We start from the raw sequence: 19,427 nt of genomic DNA, 5'->3' as shown, positions 1-19,427 counted from the left end.
TTATGACCAGACCAACAAGTTTCGTTCAATTCTTCTCTTGCCCTCCCTTCAACCACAAGATGGCAGTATTAATCCACACTACGCTCCTCCTGTTCATTGCTCAACTGGTTTCTGCTCCGGCCGCTTCTTAACCAGGTCCTGTGTTGGTACCGGCTCCGCTCTGGACATTTTGTTCCGGTGCCTAAGGGGACTCAGCCGATGTCACTGTTCATACATGGCTGGAGAGCAGTTTAGCCCGAGGCTGCTACAGGATCGCGATGCTGTCCTTGACAACAGATAACACTCCCTGTGGGTCAGCTCAGAGCAGCTGGTTGACACAATGCATACTGTTATACATCAGATCTGTTTGTGACTTCAGTATTGCATGTACTGTTACGGAGCAGATCTGAATCACATGGCGGCAGAATGCAATGCCATGACTGAGAGTAAACAACACGCATACTGCTGGAGTTCAAACAGCATGCTGGTATACACCAAAAGGAGAAACTAATGTTTAACATCTTATATAAAACAGAAAACTTGAAGTCATTTACACCGGGATGTTTAACAAACTAGCGCCGGCGTGTTAATGAAAACAGTTTACAGACTTCTACTGAGTAATTAGAAGTAGTTGAGAGCATGTGGGGGAGGATGTCAGCTGAGGCAGTTCCTCTGAATGATTCATACGTTGTTGTTTCTCTGCTAAATGCATGAAGACATCAAAGTAAAGAATGTGGATTTGATCGATTGTTGTTTATGCAGCGATCTTTACCACCCGCATGTTTTTCTCTACACCTACAGGATATGTACATAGAACTTTCACAGTAAATATCCTCACAGGGACCATTAAAGAGCAATTTAACCTTCATTAGTATTGGCATTATATAAATCCTGAAAATGACTTCTTTTTTCTTTTTTTTAATCACACTTTATTAGCTGAGATGGTGATATCCGTATCGCAGGAATGTACGTAACCCCCCCCCCCCCCTCACCTCGGAGGGCATCTGTTCCTTACTGCTGGTCGAAGAAGGAATTCATCAAGTCCTTAGGTCATAGACTAACATTCTGTACAGGGCTCCTTTGTATCTCCACGGAGTTAACATTACCCTTTTAATGTACTCTGGTGTACTAGCGTAGTCAGCAGAGTACAACTGTACCACACTTTGTTATTCAGCATTTGGAGCGAGCCCAAGAGATCCTGTAATTATTTACTGTAAGACTGTGATGCACTGAAACTGCGGCCGAACAAGACTTAAATTCTGCTCGTCACTTTTTCTGTGGCTTAAAAAGTATCTCGACGACTGTTGCATGTAGCGCCATCATCAGATCAGAGATTCTATTTTTTCCAATGGTTTGACCAAATATCTGCGAAACCAATGACATTCTTATTAGGCTTAGCTTTGACTTCAGCTTACTACTAATTAGAAATCCTTACTCCAGCAGTGCTGTGTTGGTGTTGTTCCTACAACATGATCAAATAAATTAACTGACTTATTATTTTCTACATCTTTACAGTTTTCTGTCAATTTGGTTATGTTTAGGAAACTAAACCACTTAGTAGGTTTAGGCAACATCAATTACTGGTTAGGCAACATACAGTAAATATTTGGCTAGGTTTAGGCAATAAAAACACTTGGCAAGGTTTAGGAGAACATAGTTTGGGGTTAAAGTAGCTATCAATGTTAAACACCAGTTTCAAAGGATATCTTCGCCTATGTGTGTATTTTTCCAATCTTTTCCCCCGCTGAGCTATGACGTTACAAAAGTGTCACTGGTCAGTTTCAAAGATGGCCCCTGAGAAACAATAATTAGGATGTTTCAGGAACAACTCCGACACTTCAATATCAGATTGTGCAGTGATCCTTAGCTAACCTGACGTGCCAGATGGTTTGTTATACAGAACCATCTGGAAAGGTGCCGCTAGAACCTGGACAAGGGCAGGCATTTGAAAAAAATACCTGGCAGGTGATTTGACAAACAATCTGTCTATCACAGGTTAACTTCAACCCATCACCTCTGCAGAAGGAGAGGACTATCACCAGCGTAACTAGTTGGAATAAAATTAAACTCTCATCTAGGCCATTCGAGGGACAAAAACATCTTTTCCTTTGAGGAGAGCCTTCGTCACCATTCTTTTTTTCTGATACAACTGATGCTATAGCAGCTACGCTTACCTGTTAAGGAGCAGTTAGGCCTATTGTCGCTGTCAAACCAAAGCCTGCTTCTCTCGCCTGTCATTAAACCTAAACCACGGCAGTAGTTACCATCTCTAGATGTCAAAACTGCCATAAGGTTGTGACGTCACAACTATACAGTCACTGTTGTGGTCACAAAAACACCTGCAGAGCTGCAGCGGATACACGGTGGGCGGTGCCTGTTCAGGCCTGTGAGAGCTGACCAATGAGAGCAGACTGGGCTTTTCAGGAGGATGGCCTCAAAGAGACAGGCATTAAGAGGGAGCGTTCAGACACAGGGTGAATAGAGGTGCTGCAGCAATGGACAGTGCGATAACGGTAATGTGTTTTTAAAGATTCAAACCTTGTTAACACGGTCTGGTAGACACCCAAAATAAAAGTATGAACTTAAACACGAGCGTAATATGGGACCTTGGATTACGCATTTGAAGTAAATAGTCACCAGCACAGAGGAAAAAGACAGACAGGACCGAAAAACACAACACCAACAGTTTACATGATATCTGCCTACGACTGTGACTTGCAGACAGTGCTAGTAAGTATTCACCCACCAACTCGTCAATCTCAGGATGGATCATGAGCGCGAGATCCAAAACCCACTGTGAGTGTGTTACTGGTGGTATGAGAACCACCAATCCGTCTCATCCCATCCCACAACACGGCTGCCGCTGACATAGATAGGACACAGTTTCGACGGCGTTAGAGAGATACGTCCATTAGGAGTGATTTAGATTCAAGCGAGTTTGTTTCAGAGGCGGAAAATAAACCTCGCTTTGTTGTCTTTTGTTGAGAGATTTCCCACACGCTGCCACTCTGATTTAGCTATTGTTCCAGGGCACTGTTCGCTGAGCCGCGCCACTATTTTTAAATCCTCAGTTAGTAGACCGACATATTTCTCGGCTTCACTCTCATTTCATTTTCTCAGTGTACTGTTTCGCAGGTGTCTCTCGACGACACCTGCGAAACAATACCCCGCGACCCAGAGCAAACTCCCTCCACCTCTGTCTCGCTCTGACTGACAGAACATGTGGTTTAATTTCCGCTCCAGACTCGGGTCCTTGCCATCGTGAGTGAGTGCGCGCGCTGGCAGACACCGCGAGGATGTCACGCATTAGGCGGGACACCGACTTGTCTCGCTGAAGTGCTCCTTCCTCCTCTAGCTGTGTGGTAATTGCTCCACAAATCACAATGACTGCCGGGGGAAGTGGAGAGACAGCAGGCCTTCGCCGCCGCTCACCATTGGGGAGTGGGTTGCCATGGCCACAGATCCACTTCAACTTGCCGAGGACGAGATTGAGTCTTAATTAATGCTAACGATCCCAGCCAGACGAGTGCACATGCTCTTCCTCCCAGTATATACAGACCCCTCCCTTGCGACCGGCGTCACCCTCCTCTTTCTTTACCGTGACCGTGACAGGAGCGCTCAGCCCGACAATCAAGCATCGTCGAGTTTCACAAGTTCCCATGCAGAGGATTCTTGTGGACTTGAACCCACACTCTGCGCGCTACTGTCTTTAAATAGATGTTGATTGGAGCTGTTGCACTCAAATAGCTGCGTTCCCGCGGAGCCTCAGTGGGTGGTAGATGCTATTCTCCTGGCTGGCTCCGTCAGCCTCTTTATTGACGGTCTGCGCCTCAGCAGCACCCACTGACAGGAAAACTGGAGGCTTTTCTTTCCTCCCCCTTTAGGGCAATTTGATGATCTAAAAGCTGCTCGAGTCTTTCTGCTCTTCTGAAACTCTCAAAATCGAGGCGTCAATAAGCAGAAAAGCACGAGTCATAGTGCAGTGCTTGGTAATGAGAATGCCGTGTCAAGGCGCGCATGATGCACACAGACAAAATAGACAACTGCCTGTCGTCCCCTCCTCGGGTTTTCACTGGCGGTGCGCGGCCTCACATCAATTTGTTGTGGGCGGTAAACTCTCACTCCTTCTCTCTCTTCATCTCTCCCTCTTAGTGGGCGGTGGACGCGTCTCCATCAATCGCGTCGCAGTAACACAATTTGAACCTGCGTCCCACACCTTGTAAAGGACAGGCCCCCCTCCCACTCCATCATCAAATGCCAGACACCCTCGCAGCCTCGCCTTGGCTTCCACGCTGCTTCCATCTGCCGCTGAAAACACTTTAGCCACATCTCAGAGACGGATAAAATGTCACGCTATCCGTCTCTCACCTTTTTTTTTACTCTCTTCCCTTACCTCGTCGAATCCATGGAAGGCCTTACCTCGTCGAATCCATGGAAGGCCTTGGACTTGGCCAATAGTGGGTCAGGATCAGGTCAAAGCATTATTGACCGCGCTGTTCTACAACGAAACTACATTTTTGGCCAAGTGGTTCACTGACTTTCTGGCATCTGGAATAGATGAGCAGTCGCCGCAATGGCTGGGATCCATCAACGTATTTTTATGTGCTTTTTGAAGTATCACATTAGAAAAGATGATGATAACAGCAACATTTCTTAAAAAAAAAAAGTGAACTCACACTGAAAACAACAACACTGGTTTTACAAACCTAACTCACATGACTGATCAGCTGTTTCCACTCCAGGAGAAGTGGAACAAGCTGCTACACTGTGCCGCAGAGGACCTCTGAAATGGTGGATAAATAGCTTTGAGCATCCCAACCCCGGTGAAAGTTGAGAAGAGCCGCACAATTAAAGCAATTCTGGCTTCATGCAGCACTGAGCAGCTCTTGTAGAAATGAACTGAGCCCTGTCTCCAAATCTGTATTACCACGTGGTAAAATACAAGTCTTTACTGCCTCTGTGGTGGGTCTATGCCTTTTGTGAGGCAACAGCAAATAGCTCTTTATTTCAAAATGTTAACTAAAAGCCTGGCTTATTTTTCTGTGATCCTCCAAGACCTCACTCAACCACCGCAGTCTGCCATCCCTCATCTTTACACATGGAGCTCAACCCTTTTTTTTTTTTAAGCGTAATGTGTTTTTGTGTCATACGGCATAACAACCCGTCTTCGGTTGCGCTTGTAAGAGCTTGTTTATTCATCATGACGGTGTTTGCTCTGCTGTGTTTACTCTTTCAGCACCAGAAAATGGAGACGTGTGGATGTGGGCCACATGCAGAGGTGTCCTTTTAACAAGACACACACACACACACACACAGAAATTCATTTGGGGCAGAAGCGACTCCGGCGCTTTTTTCAAGACAAGTCGCCCGGCTGCGAGCCTATCGGAGACACAGTCAGGAGATGAATAACCCGACATGAATCTCCCTGACACTGGAGGATGTTCCCATTCCCATCGAATGTTGTCTTTTTAATGAGATGGAAAAGAGAACTGCTTTGCCTAATGTTATGTGCTGATCCGTCTTTATCAAGCACGACATTGAGAGCCACGGCGGCATCCTCCACAACTGAACTGCCGCCAATAAAACCAATCAGAGCGTGGAGAGAGACCCCCCTCCGGCGACCGGGAGATGGTGGGAGGAGGAGAGAAGACAGGAGGGAGAAAGGGAGAGGGAGCAGAAGCATGGAGGGGAGGAGGGGTGAAACGAGGGAGCGGAGGAGGAATAAAAAGTCTTTAAGTCACACTCCATGATGCCTCTCAAGGACACAAGGAGAATTCCCCCGAGGCACGGCACTTGTTTGGAGAAACTTTTCAACTCGATTCTCTATACTACCCACCTCGCCATAGACGCGGCTCAGCGAATCACAATGAGGCGACGCGATAACTCAAACAGAGAGGCAGAAAAAATATGTAGGAAAGACACGGGTCCTTGATGTATGGTGTTGTGTTGGTTCGATTCTGAGGAAGTTAAAAGGCTCACCGGGGAGCGTTTGTCGGTTCTATTGCCTTTACATTTTAAAATTCAAGGCAGCGTTACTCTGCTGTCTATGGATTTTCGAAGGCTGGTAAAGTCTTTGAACGTGTCGTCTCGATACTAAAGCCTCTTTGGCATTACTCACAAGTCGCTAATGCAGATTTGACTTTTAGAACACTAAAATAAAAACCAGGACTTCATAAAACTGCATATTATTTAGACCCCAACTCAAAGCTAAGACCTACACTGCTGCAACATATACAGGCTGTACGACAAGTCTTGTTCAGGCTAAAACAGCGGTTAATCTCTCGTTTGTTGTAGGTTTTCCAGTGACTTACCTTGAGCAATCGGACTATGTCTCTGAAATCGGGGGTTCCTGAAAGAAAAGCTTGTGACTTGAACAGGATCTACAGTTTTAGATCGCATTGGGCCGACCTGGACTCCTTCAGATAGGGCTGGAGTCCACATGGAGGCGGCTCGCAAGGAAAAACTTTTATCACATTCACATGTCAAGATTATGCCTTGACACATATGATGACACTTAAAATATGTCAATACATTCGTACAGCATGAAAATATCTTTATTGATGTCAATATAGGAGGTGACACCCCACTTTCCTAAAAGAAACACTGTCTGGTTTGTCAACATGTGATTTCTGGGTGATGAAGTTTTTCAGTTTGACCTAATTGCCTCTGGCTTTAGAGTCCAGTTGGGGCGACACTGGTAATGAGTCCATCCTGAACTTGGCAGGCTTTGTTTTTCACGTCTGACTCTGACGTAGCTAATTTAAGCTCAAGCACTCAGCTGTTGTCATGGATACAGCTTGCCTGTTTACCTTGATTACAGACATGAACTGAGCAGATTACCATGAAAATGCATTGTTCTATGCACAAAGATATAACATTTTAAAAAATACATACATATATTTTATATCTATGATGTGACCAAACCCAACATGATTTCTTAATATTTTGTTGTCGGGTCCCAACAGATTCAGGTCGGGTAACTTGCCTTCACCGTGTAAAACTCATCAATGCTAGTTCCATTTTCCAACTGTGCCTTTCAGGTACAGGTCTGATCCAGTCTGGTTTGAGAGCTGAAGCAGCATTATTATAGAGCTCATGGGGTTAATTTGTCCTTATTACAGATAATTACTTGGTGTAAAATGTAGAATATATACTGTAGAATCCAGTTTTCTGTTGTGCATCAAAACGGAGAGAAACCTGCTGCTGCGTCTTTACTGAACAAAGCTGGTTTTATGATGTGATTTTCCTTTTGAGAACTGTCAGTATTTTAGTCTCGTATGCATTACCCGAGATGCTGTGTTTCAATGCTGCATCCCGTGGGCTGTCCTCATTTGACAAATTTAATATACCAAGGCAACAAAGCACAGCTCTGAAGAGCTGCCAACACACTGTCACAACATAATATCCTGTCTCACACATGAAAACATGTTTTTCTTTAATGCAGCTACAAGGAAATGTAACTTTCTGTTGATTCTGGCGCTCTTGGTATTAAAAACACTGCCTTGTCGTAAAGATCTTGATCTGGCTAGCTTGTGCGATTGTTTTGGAAGCGAGTGAAAGAAAGATGCAACATATTGAACATATTATTTTACTTTTTAAAGCAACATTATGTAGAAATTGGCATTTTGTGTAATTTGGCACCCCCCACAGTTTCTGCGTGCGACATCACTGTCGTAAATACAAAACCAAGATCTGAAAAAATGAGTCAGCCGTAATGTAGGGGCTGACTACAAACAAAGCTCAGTTCATCATAACGATGTTCTGTGTCGAAAACTTGTATATTGAAGTAAACATGTACAAAGCTGTGGATCCTACCCCCTCACTGAAGTTACACATTACAGTGCAGAAACAAGTGATGGGAGGGTGGAGTGGCTGAGACAGAGACCATTCAGCCAATTACAAGACACTGTACCATCAGAATGAGTTTGAAACTGTTATTTTAAGGTAAAAATGTTGCTTAATGTTACTTTAAAGGACAGCATCTACTTAACTATTGAAAGGGTAACTCCACCTATTTTACACATATAAGTGTGTTTACAGGTTTTACTACTAGAAAGTAGTGCAGAGAAAGTTGCATGATTGATTGCCTCCAGTGATGTCACTCATTGGCTAAGTTGCATTTTGGGTAATGTAGGTGGCAAGTTTTAAAAAAAGAAAAAAAAGTACATGGGGAAAACGTTGATACCTCTGGTTACATTTTGACCTTTTTTTCCCAACAGTTTCATACAGGTGCAGTGTGAGATGCATAGATTACCTATAATGCAATTTTATCCAGTAAGTGACATCACTGGAGGTAAATGATCAGATTATATACCGCTTCATCTGGAGCCACAAAAGACTTTATACTACACACATGCAGTAGTACTCCCCAAAGCCTCTAAACAGAGACTAATGTGTAAAATTAGTGGACTTACCCTTTAAGGTCCCTCCCACATAATTCAAGTTGTCTGTTGCACCATTTCCTTTACCTGACGAACTCTTTTTCACATTTCTAAAACCAATCATCTCCTCATAGTTGTACATAATGGTGGAGGCACTTGTTTTTCCTCCGACAAAAGATGCAGTTATGACTCTTTTATGAGTTATTCCATCTGCTAAAGCGCTTCACAGTTGCTGCGTCATCAGAACAGTTCTGCATGCAGCTCCCTTCACTGCCCTTATTTTCACAGAGCAGAAATTAGATGAGGCGAGATCGTTGCCCGCAGAGACTGTGTGCTGCTCTGAGTTTAATTGTGGTCTGTCTGTGGGATTTCTGAACACCTATTTGATTAGTATGTACAACTGCATGCTGTGAGCTCAAGTGATGATTAATCAGTATATGATTACCAGAAGATTGCAGTGCACTCATAACATGAGTCACCTTTAACTGCAGTAATTCCTGCTCACATACCATAGATGGTTTATATGAATATGGTTATCTCATTCCCTTGCGCAGCCATTGATACATTAGATTACAATTGCCACTGGAGGAAAAAATCTCAAATATGCTCCTTGTCAGTTCACATAGATACGCAATTAAAAATCAAGAAGATGTGAAATTATTCTTTTTAATATCTTTCCAAACATCTAAATGTAATCAGTAGATTTTTTTTTTAAATGTAATTCTGCATTTTGTAGTGTATGTTACTTTGGGGGTGTTCTGGTTGAATTAATTTACAGTTTCTCGGAAGACAAAATCTATTAGCGTCGCGTCTAACCTCAAAGGTGCACCGTGTAGTTTTGGGGAGGAGTTTTAATTTCTTTTCCCAAACTGTGTAGTGCCTCTTTAATGTAAAATGTATCACATGCAGAACACAGACACTTGATGGCTTTAAGCTGGAAACAAACTAGTTTATACATTTTCTTAATGCCACACTAGTCAAAAATCTGCTGTCATAGGGCAAAACATGATAAACTTTCTCGGGCATTTCCACAAATAGTGTTGCACTAGTTTGTAAATACAAAAAAAAAAAGTTTCCAACCTTTCAACCAAAGGAGTGCATGAAGGATTCAGCACTCACCTGGAGTCATGGCTGCAGAATAATCTTGTGTTTATGTCATATCGCACTTACCATTTTGTCCAATTTCAGACATCATGTCAACATTCAAGTTTACAACTGGGGAAACTCTGATTTTATCAGACTTGGAGCTCAATGTAAGATTTTAGTTCCTTTTGAGGGAAAGGTGCATTATGTAGGATTTGGCTGGCTGTCTAATTCGTATTTCAAACAAAAGGGGGCAGCATAACACCAAAATAACTGCTGCTTACCTTGTTTGGCTGTGCAAACCAGGGGAGAGTTAGTGTCGGCTAGCTGGTTAGCATGCTAGCTTGTGTAGATCTCTGCAGCACAAAACAAAGATGTTAGGACATATTAAAATGAAAATTGAAAAAAATTGCATTATGTTGATAATAATTTCAGTTTTTTTTCTATTTCAACCAAAAATCTGACATATTACACCTTCAATGTGTTCTGTAAAAGTTTTTGAAACTTCAATGTATATGAATACAGTTTCTTTATTTTTCCTGAAAAGGTGAACAAATATGGCCGTCTCATCACGGACCAAGTTTGTCATTCATGGTCAATCAAACATACTGCTTTGCTGTCAACGGACAGTCACTCTCACACGACCAACTCTGCGATTATACAACTGTACTGAGCTGTCCAAAGACTGGTCAGTTGACCACCTACATGTGTCTGGTTGTGTTCTTATGATGATGGTAATAAGTCTTAAGTGTGTGTGGGAGTGAGTTTACATAAGGCATCTGTTGCATACTGCAGAGTCATTCGCACGCACGCGTGTGTGTGTGTGTTTCTTTAACTGGGCCTATCAGGAGGTTGTTGGCAGCTCGAGTGAACAGCTCAGCTCTGAGTGGAAGGACACTTCATAGATTATAGACTGATCAACACTGATATAAGCTTCAGCTCCTTTATTAAAAAGAGCACATGCCAAAGGGAGAAAACACTAAAAATGAGCTGCACTTTCCCTAATTTCATTGATTGTCATTAAAACGTAGATGTAACTCAGAGACAGAGTGGTTGGAGGTGAATTCATGACTGTAAATTGTATTAAAAAGTGATCAGTCAGCTTCTGTGTCACACCCTGCATAAAGTTGACTTCCTGATGTGAGGAGATGAGCGTAATTTCCAAATGTGCCTGACAGTACTGCCTGCTGGTCCTTAGAACATAAATCACATCATTTACAACACTAACTTCAACTCTCTTAGCTTGTAGGAAAAACTCAAGCACAGATGTCAGCTAGCTGGCTACAGTTAACATCTGCATAGTTGGTGTTCTGGTTATTTGAGCCCAGCTAAAGATGCCCTGTGGCGTTTTCCTGTAAACAAGGTGATGTTTACATTTGGTGTTACCCACCAAACATACAAACAATATTTTAACATTGCTAAACACGTGACCTTTAACATGGAATGCAAAAACTCTCCAATGGTCAGGTTAAAATTAAGCCTGAAATAATTCATTTAATTCACAAGTCAGTGATTTATAAAAATGAAATTGGCCTTTCAGAAGGTTAATTCATTCTTAGCGTGTCTTTTAATATCGTAGCTTAAGGGTGCAGAAACACTGGCTCAGGCCTGTAAGTCCTGACCAATCAGGATAGACTGAGTACCTCGGTGAGGGCGGGTGGGGCTGGGTGGTTGGGTTCTACCTCACATCCCCACTCTTTCAAAACAAATAATCAAACAAAACAAACAAACGACCCACTCCTCAGCGGGCAGACTTCCTCCCAAGGGTCTGGAAGTTGCCCAGACCAGGAACTGGCAAAGGAGTTTAGATTTGCAACGGGTCAGCAGCTACTTTTGGGTTCGGCAGCGGCCCATGGTACAATCTAAACAAATAAATATATAAATAAATAAAAAAGAACAGCAACAACAACAACAACAACAACAACAACAACAGATAAGATGATACAAAAAAGGGGGGGGGCTTTTCACTACCGCCTCGCCTGTCTCCCGCTGGGGCTACCAACTGGGCTACTGGGCACCAGCTAGGGGGCCCCTTCGCTTGCCTTCCTGATACCCCGGTCCAACTTCACCCCTCAATGCAATATATTATCATCGACATAATATAGTTTATTTATTATAATCCCAACAATTAATCTTATGATAGTCAGTGTCATGATATATTGCTTGCATTAGGTTATGTTCTCATATGTTATGTTCACATATATATTATGTTATTATCCTGTATTACAGCATGATATATTACATTACAAACTTGCCCTGTATTACATTATCATACCTCACATTATCTCTTCAGACTATATTAGGTTAAAATATACTGCATTTCTTGTTATAATATCTCATATTACATTATACTGTCTTATCTTATCTCAAATTATCTAATTACATTATATAAGGTTAAATTATATAACACTGTACTATGTCAATATATCTCATATCATGTTGCATACTATTACTACTTATTTAACTAATTTATCTATTTTTTTGTTCCTTCGATTTTACTTTCCTCCTCCTTCGATTTTCTTATTTATACTTTATTTACTTACTTATTCTTATTGTATCATCTATCTATACCTACTTATGTTTATAATACCATACTGTCTGCCTCTCAGCCACTTGCACGCATGCACACTCACTCACACGGACACTCACACACACACACCTATATTACCTCTATACATATCATAATAACTTTATGTTGCTTTTTGTTGTTATCTGTACTGTATGTCCGCTATCTGTATTTGTTGATCCTCGTGGTGTGATGTATTTGTCCCCCATGTCACCTTGTCTTTCACCTAATTTCACCAATTAAAAAAAAAAAAAAAAGGATAGACTGAGTTTTTTTCGGGAGACGGGCCTTAAAGAGACAGACCTAAAAGGGAGCGTTCAGACAGAGAGTGAATAGAGGTGCTGCAGCTATGGACAGTATGAAAAAAATAATGTGTTGTTTGGATATTAAAGCATGTAAACATTTTCTGGTAGACACCCAAAGTAAAAGCATGAACCTGCAAAAAAAAAGTATTAAATGAAACCTTTAAATCTCTACTGTAACAAACCTTTAAATAGCAATTCAGTTATATGTTGAATTAATATGCACTGATTATTTTGGTTTATCCCTCCAGCCTCATTTAATCAGACATGTAGTTTGGTCCAAATGTATCAACAACTGATTGGCTGTTATGAAAATCCAGTTACCAGGTTGCATGAGTATTTCAAATCTGACAACCAGTCGCTGTGAAAAGTTCAGCTGAGGCAAACATCTCAGTTGACAGGCTCGTTGACATCGACTGCCCCCCCCCGGCTGCGTGGGAAATTAATGAACTTCCTGTGAATTGTTGTTGATTGCGTTTCTCCCAGAGCAAATGCACAGCTAGGGTTTAATGATTTGTCACTCCTGTTTGAATCAATGCCGCTTCTGCATCCTCGCCACACACTTCAGATTTGTTGCGTTTCTCAGTGTGTCTCCAGCCCGCAGTGATCTCTCATTCTCTGTTCTTCTTCTTTTTTTCTCCCCGTCCTCACAGGTAGGCTGTGGTTTTTGTGTCCGTCCCCCTTTGGCTAGCTGTGGGTGGTGAGCTGTTACTCTTATCGCATTCTTGCTCTGAAGTCTCCCCAAAACTCACCGTCCCTCCAGGGCCCTGCAGACTGTCCTAACCCAATTTTACACCGGCCCACTCTGCGAGGAGATAAGCTGGGCCAGGTCTTTTCATTTAGTCTCTCTCTGGCTTGTGTCAGTTCATCACTCTCTCAGTGCAAAAGTCATCATGCTTAAAGCTTTGCTGACCTTTATTTTCATCCAAAACCTTTAAGAACAGACACTGAGCCTGCCCCCTCCCCCTTGCTTACTGTTCCCGCTCAGTTTACAGCTATCATATATTATAAAGGAGGCAGGTTTAACACTGAAGATTTGCATTTGCGTTTTAAATAAAACGTCTCAAATCTAACATAGAAATACGTGACAGCAGACTTGTAATTTCCAGCTGACAACCGTGAATCTTGCTAGAGCGAGCGTTTGTTTGTTCATTCTGGGCTACTGTAGAAACATGGCGGTGCAACGTGGCAGACTGATGGGATGAAAGGCTCATTCTAAGGGAACAAAAACACAACATCTTTTCGTTTCAGTTGATCACACTAATGATAACATAATTCTGAATATTAAATTCCCTTTTTGCCCATTTAAGTCCTGCACACTGGGCCTTTAAAGACTGAGTCTAAAGCTATGTGCAGACAGACGCTTAGTGTTCTCACCAGCCGATGATCCACGAAGGCCAGGAGACATAATGAAAACAGCATGCCCTAGTTTTATAGTATAGTACTATGCTTGGTTGTCTGGACACATTAAACATTTGGTATAATTGTTCATAGTTTCACAGCCTATGTTTCAACAGCGAGGAGACGTAGCATCACCTAATGCACCTTGCGTTTGGAAACAACCAGGACAGGCTTCTACTGTTGCAGTTTGCTAGATATGCTAACGTTTGCCACGTACGTATGAGAAAACAAAACAGCAGTTGAGTCCATCCATTACACGTATTTTGGATTTGGTAGGGCTAAAAATAAAGACACCGTCCTCTGAACTGGTCTTCCTCCAGCCTGCATGAACACTGCATTAACATGTGGACGTATCCAAAGCGTGACGGTTACAGTTTTCCCTTTTTAGGATGATTTACTGATGTATATCAATAACATGCGTAACAAGACACCTTCCATTATATCACAATGCTGGTTTAACAGAACCGATTTCCGTGACAAGATGAGGCTTTTTTTCCCAGAGCGTCACTCATCCTTGTCCGCGCAACACCTTTAACAACCTGCTTCGTTGGACGCTCTCAACGTCTATAACAGGAACGATCTTTCCTGATGACGCGACGTGTGAAAATAAACTCCGGGCATGCAGGCTGAAGAGGAGAGATGTGCGTATAAGTAGGGAGGGGGGTCCAGACCCCCTACTGTACACTTTAGCTATTCACGTCTGCTGTTGCCCTGACCTTTATGCAAATGTGTAATTAACTCATCAAAGACGTCAGTAACAACATTTGAGTCAGTGCATCAGTTTCATCTAATCTGGCAGAGCTGGAAAAAAAAGAGCCTAAATGAAAAGGGGGAGGGATGAGCCGGCGCTGGAAATGCCAGCATGTTCCTGTATCCGAGCAGATGAGAAGTTTAACTACAGCGCTGATTCGATTATTGCAACTCCTTGAGAACAAGGCGCAAATCAATCAGCTTTCAGCACATTCAGGCTTTACACCAGCGGGGTACTGCATTAGTAGATTCAACACCATGGTTACAACTGTGGCTGATAATCCGGCTTCAATTAATTCATGATATCATTTACAAGTCAAATGACAGCTTGTAGTATTTGCTGCATTTGACACAGTAGCAGAAGCAGTATAATTGTAATAATAAATATCAAAAGTGTTGATAGAAATTTTGGTAGAACTTTGTTTGGTTTTTAGTTTCACATCGCTAGTAATAGTAGTTAATGCCAGGTTACCTCTCTAGGGAGCCCCAGGGTTAGTGATTAATAATTAGTTTGTAAATTAATTTTAAACAAATTAATGTAATAACTGTAATAACTTTTATGTGCAGTATTATACAGTATTAGAAATGTCTTACATTTAGATTTTGGCTCGCTGTAGGCCTGTTCTGCCAATACAATGGGACCATTTCCTTTCACTGATGGGAATGATGGGCGATCAGAACAATGGCATGCCACCGTTTTGTATCAGCAGCAGTCAGTGCAGTAGTAGTTTAGTAGAAGTAGGTAGGTTAGGCCTAGTGTCAGAGAGAGAGAGGGGAAAAGTACAACAGATCAGCCGCAACGCCCACCCATCCTCACTCTGACCTCTTAGGTGATTCATTTCCATCTCTCTGCTCCCATTCCCACTGCAAGTCCTCAGCGTCCGTTGTATCTTCACGACGTTGCTGCCAGCGGTTGTATATTTAACTCGTAACAAATGCTGTCAAGTCTACTCACTTGTGGCGGTACGTGCTGAAAGCAGTTTTGCCTCCCACATTCTTGGCTTGGTTCTCAAAGAGCCAACAAAAATAAGAGTCAGTCAAGCAATTTATTTGTTAACAAGGTGCCAGTGTACAGTAAGAGTGAATCTTTTTTCTAAGCGCATAAATGTATTCAGTATAAAGCCTCAAGGTTCAGTGGTATAGAGCCATAGAGGTCACATATGTATATATTGTGCCATGAGGCACATAAATCAAGCACTGAAAGAAAGAAGTTTTACTTTAGCATTTCCTACACAATAGTCAACCGACAATTAGCAAAATGAACTTGATACAACTTGGATATTACGAATGTAACATTGGAGGAGGTACGTTCTAATGTTAGCTAACGTCAACTATTCCAGCTATTGTTAGCTAATGTTAGCTATCACATCTAACGTTAGCTAATGTCAGCCATCATTGCCGATGTCAGTTAAAGACAGCTATCACAGCTAATGTTTGCTAATGTCAGCTATCGTCGATGTTGGCCCATGTCTTAACCTTGTTTTGGTTCATATGTTTCCTTTCTTACTAGCCGAGAGGTTGATATCGCTCCCGTGTCCATATGCTTAATATGAAGCTGGAGGTAAGAGATGGTTAGCTCACCTTCGCGTGAACTGATTTATGTGTTTCATCATTAGTAAGATGAATGATGCTTCCTTGCTGTATTTCCCTGCTACCAGCATTTATGCTAGGCTAAGCTAACCATCTCCTGGCTGCAGCTTTACTGTTAGGGAGCAGAAATGAGAGTGGCATGATTATTTGATCTCATTCCTTATAGAGAGGGGATGTTTTTATGTTTGTGTCAAACTATTCTAAAACAAAAGAAACTAAATGACACATTACACTAAAATAAACTCATAATACATGTTGTGCTGTTGATAAAACCACTAAGCTACTGATATAGAATACTAAACAAACAAAACTATACAAATCCCCTGACAAAGTCCTGGGCTGTTAGCAGCACATTCGAGGTTAACCCGAGGTGTTTCTCACACTCAGAGTAAAGACGAGAAAGCAGCGTCACAGCAAACTGAATCTAGAAACAAAACTACTTTATTTCTCAATCCATCTGCATCCAAACCACAACCCTTACCTGTTTTTTCTAACGTGGCCCTTAAATCAGCACTGCAGTCGCCCCTTTCGACTGTGGTCACCCCCGTCCTGGGATCCCCCGGCCAAATAGAGTCTGTCTCCTGCCAAGCTCCAGCAGCGGGCCGAAACGACCATTTGTTTCTGTTTAACCTTTCACATAAATGTGACATACAGGGGCTGGAATTGATGCTGGCAGGTAATTTGTGTTTGTGGGATGCTTTTCTACTGCTGTGTGTGCGGTGACTATTTCACTGTAGAGTGCTCTCCTCCTCCATCCCTCTCTCCCTAATGCAATGAGTTCCCTGGCCCATCAGTCTGTGGCCAGAGAGACTGCAATGCTGCATCAGGTCTCTCATTATTCTCTGCGCTTTCTGTCCATGCCCGGCTTGCTAACAACGTGAGTGTGTGATCACGTTTGGTGCTATTATGTGTCTCGACAAAAGAGCTCACATAAAGTTCCATATTTTTCTCCTGACACCTGAAGTGGCGTACAGCGTCGCTGGTTTATACGCGCTATTAATTCATGTGCCAGTACCCCTGGCAGGGGTGAGAGCAGGCTTCTGGAGGAGAAACAAAACAAAAATGAACGCCGTGGCAGGCCTTTTTTTTTCACAAAATCACAGTGCACATGAAAGAAATATGATAAAATCCCCCTCTTCATCCCTGAAATATCAATTTGTGCGGCTTTTTGATCTTTTCTTTGTGTTGTATTTTTTTTTTCAGGATCCGGCCTTTAATCTGCCTCTGTGTCCTGCATGCTGCACTCAAGTGCCTGCAGATGCAAACCGCGCTCAGTCCATTTCTCGCCTTGGCACCGGCGCTACTGGCAGAATGGCAGCGAACGAAAAATAAAACCTGTTGCTTTTTTTTCCCTCCTCCCCTCACTGCCTCTGAAGAGCCTCTCTCTCCTGCCTTATAAGGCCGGAGCTCGCTTGAAACGTCTTCATGGTATGGAGTTTGCAAATTGTGAAGGCATCAAAAAAAAAAAAAAAAAAGCAAAGCCAGCCAGGTCTGCTTCCATCTGTGGTCCTGGAGTGAGTCACTGGGAAGTTGGATGACACGTCAAACGCGGCTTTGGATAAAGACCACCGTAGCAGAAGACGGATGGCTGGGGCTGGAGCTGTAGCTGGAGGAAAAAGACGGGATTTTTAAAGGGTTTGTGGGCGTGCATATGTATTGCGTGCATAACTGTTGTCGTCCTCCATGTGGGCACAATCGTGTGGGCATGCTAACATGCATAATGAGCGGGTTTTTTTTTTTTTTGGAAGATGTGCGGATGACAACGTCTTGACAAGCTGACAGCAAGCGCATTAATCAAGTCTGACAGGAATTCAATTACGAGACACATCACTTGTCTCCGTGTAGCAAACGGGTGTCAGTCTCTCTTTTCAGCGGCGGGAGAAAAAAAACCTCATTTTGGGCTCTTAGCTCTCCTTTCAGCGCGTGTCTGTTTTTCCCCTGCTGAAGATGTTTTTAAATTGAAAGGCGTCTGAGAAAAAAAGCTGCAGGTTAGACTCCTCACTTAGCATGGCGTGTTTAGAGTCCTGCTTTGATTTGTGCATCCCTAGGCCGACCGAACACATGTGTAAGCGGTTGTGTGTGTGTGTGTGTGTGTGTGGAAAGTGGTTGACACGGCAAAAGAGAAACAAATCCCTCTTCGCTGCGTGTAGGAGTCACCCGTGGGTTTAAAGTTCTTGTTTTCATCCGCTAACCACGACTCCTTTTAAACGCACAGTAAGCCTGCTGTTGGTGCGCGTGTGTTTGCTGACATGCTCTCCCCGTTAATATGATGTATGAACTCACCATCACGTCAGCCGATAAAGCCGAGATCCGAAGATGCTCGACACGCCAGAAGCGAACAACAACACATGCTCGTCCTAATGCTAATCTGCGCGCCAGATCATAAATTCATAATCCGGGGCGGTCCGTGATGGAGAGCCGTGTGCTGTCACACCACGGCAAAATCTTCTGACTGTCATATGCTCACCAGAAAACATGCGAGCAAGCTTATAACACCTTCAAATTAAAAAGAAAATCCATCTAAATATGTGGAAATGATGAAAAAAATAAAATAAATCACATATCAGATTGCTCCCTTTTAGTACCGTTATGCCAAATGAGGTCGGACAAATCAGAGATTTTGTCAGGCGAAGGGTGTTAGAAGGGTAACCGTGTCGTGTTTTCATCTTTTTGCATCACGTGCCGAGGTGAACTCAGGCCAGACTCTTGATTGTGTCTGTCCTAATGACACGGATTGCAGCGACGCTGGCATCCACGCCGCAGGCTGTTCAGGGATCAGCTGTCAGCCCCCAAAGTGTTATTCTTAATCTTCCCCAGAAGTCTTGATGAGATTTAAGTCCTCCACTCCTTAAAATACCATCAACAGAAGCTCTGCGGGCGTTCGGGAGAAGTTGGGGGAAAAACAAATAGTGTCTCCACATAAATAGATTTCAAATCAGACAGGGATTAAAGTCCATGGAAACCTTTCGCCTGACTTTGGACATTAGGGCATAATCCATCGGCGGCGGCGTTGTGGTATTCTTCATTTCTCTTGTTCGCGGAGTTCATTTGTGGTCGCAGCCATCCGCTAAAGCTCCGCTCCGCCGTTTGTTACAGAGGGAGGCTTTTTTTCAGGCCTGCTGAGATGGATTTGAAAGCTTAGATACAGTAGAGTGACCGTTCCTCCATCCATTCTTAACAACCTTTTTTTAATCATCTGCATATTCACAAGCCTCTCTGCATGTGTTTATCACTAACAAAAAGTACAAACTGTGTCTCGCTGTGTGCGATGAGATAAGATGAGCTGTGTTGTTGTAAAAGGAAAACCTACCATCTCCTGGACTGGTTCCAGTCTAGTTATTGGTAAGCATGAATCATTTATATATCAGAACATGT

Source organism: Sparus aurata, chromosome 19 (assembly GCF_900880675.1).
Source record: "Sparus aurata chromosome 19, fSpaAur1.1, whole genome shotgun sequence".
In the NCBI taxonomy this organism is placed as follows: Eukaryota; Metazoa; Chordata; class Actinopteri; order Spariformes; family Sparidae; genus Sparus; species Sparus aurata.
Note: the sequence above shows the minus strand (reverse complement) of the source record.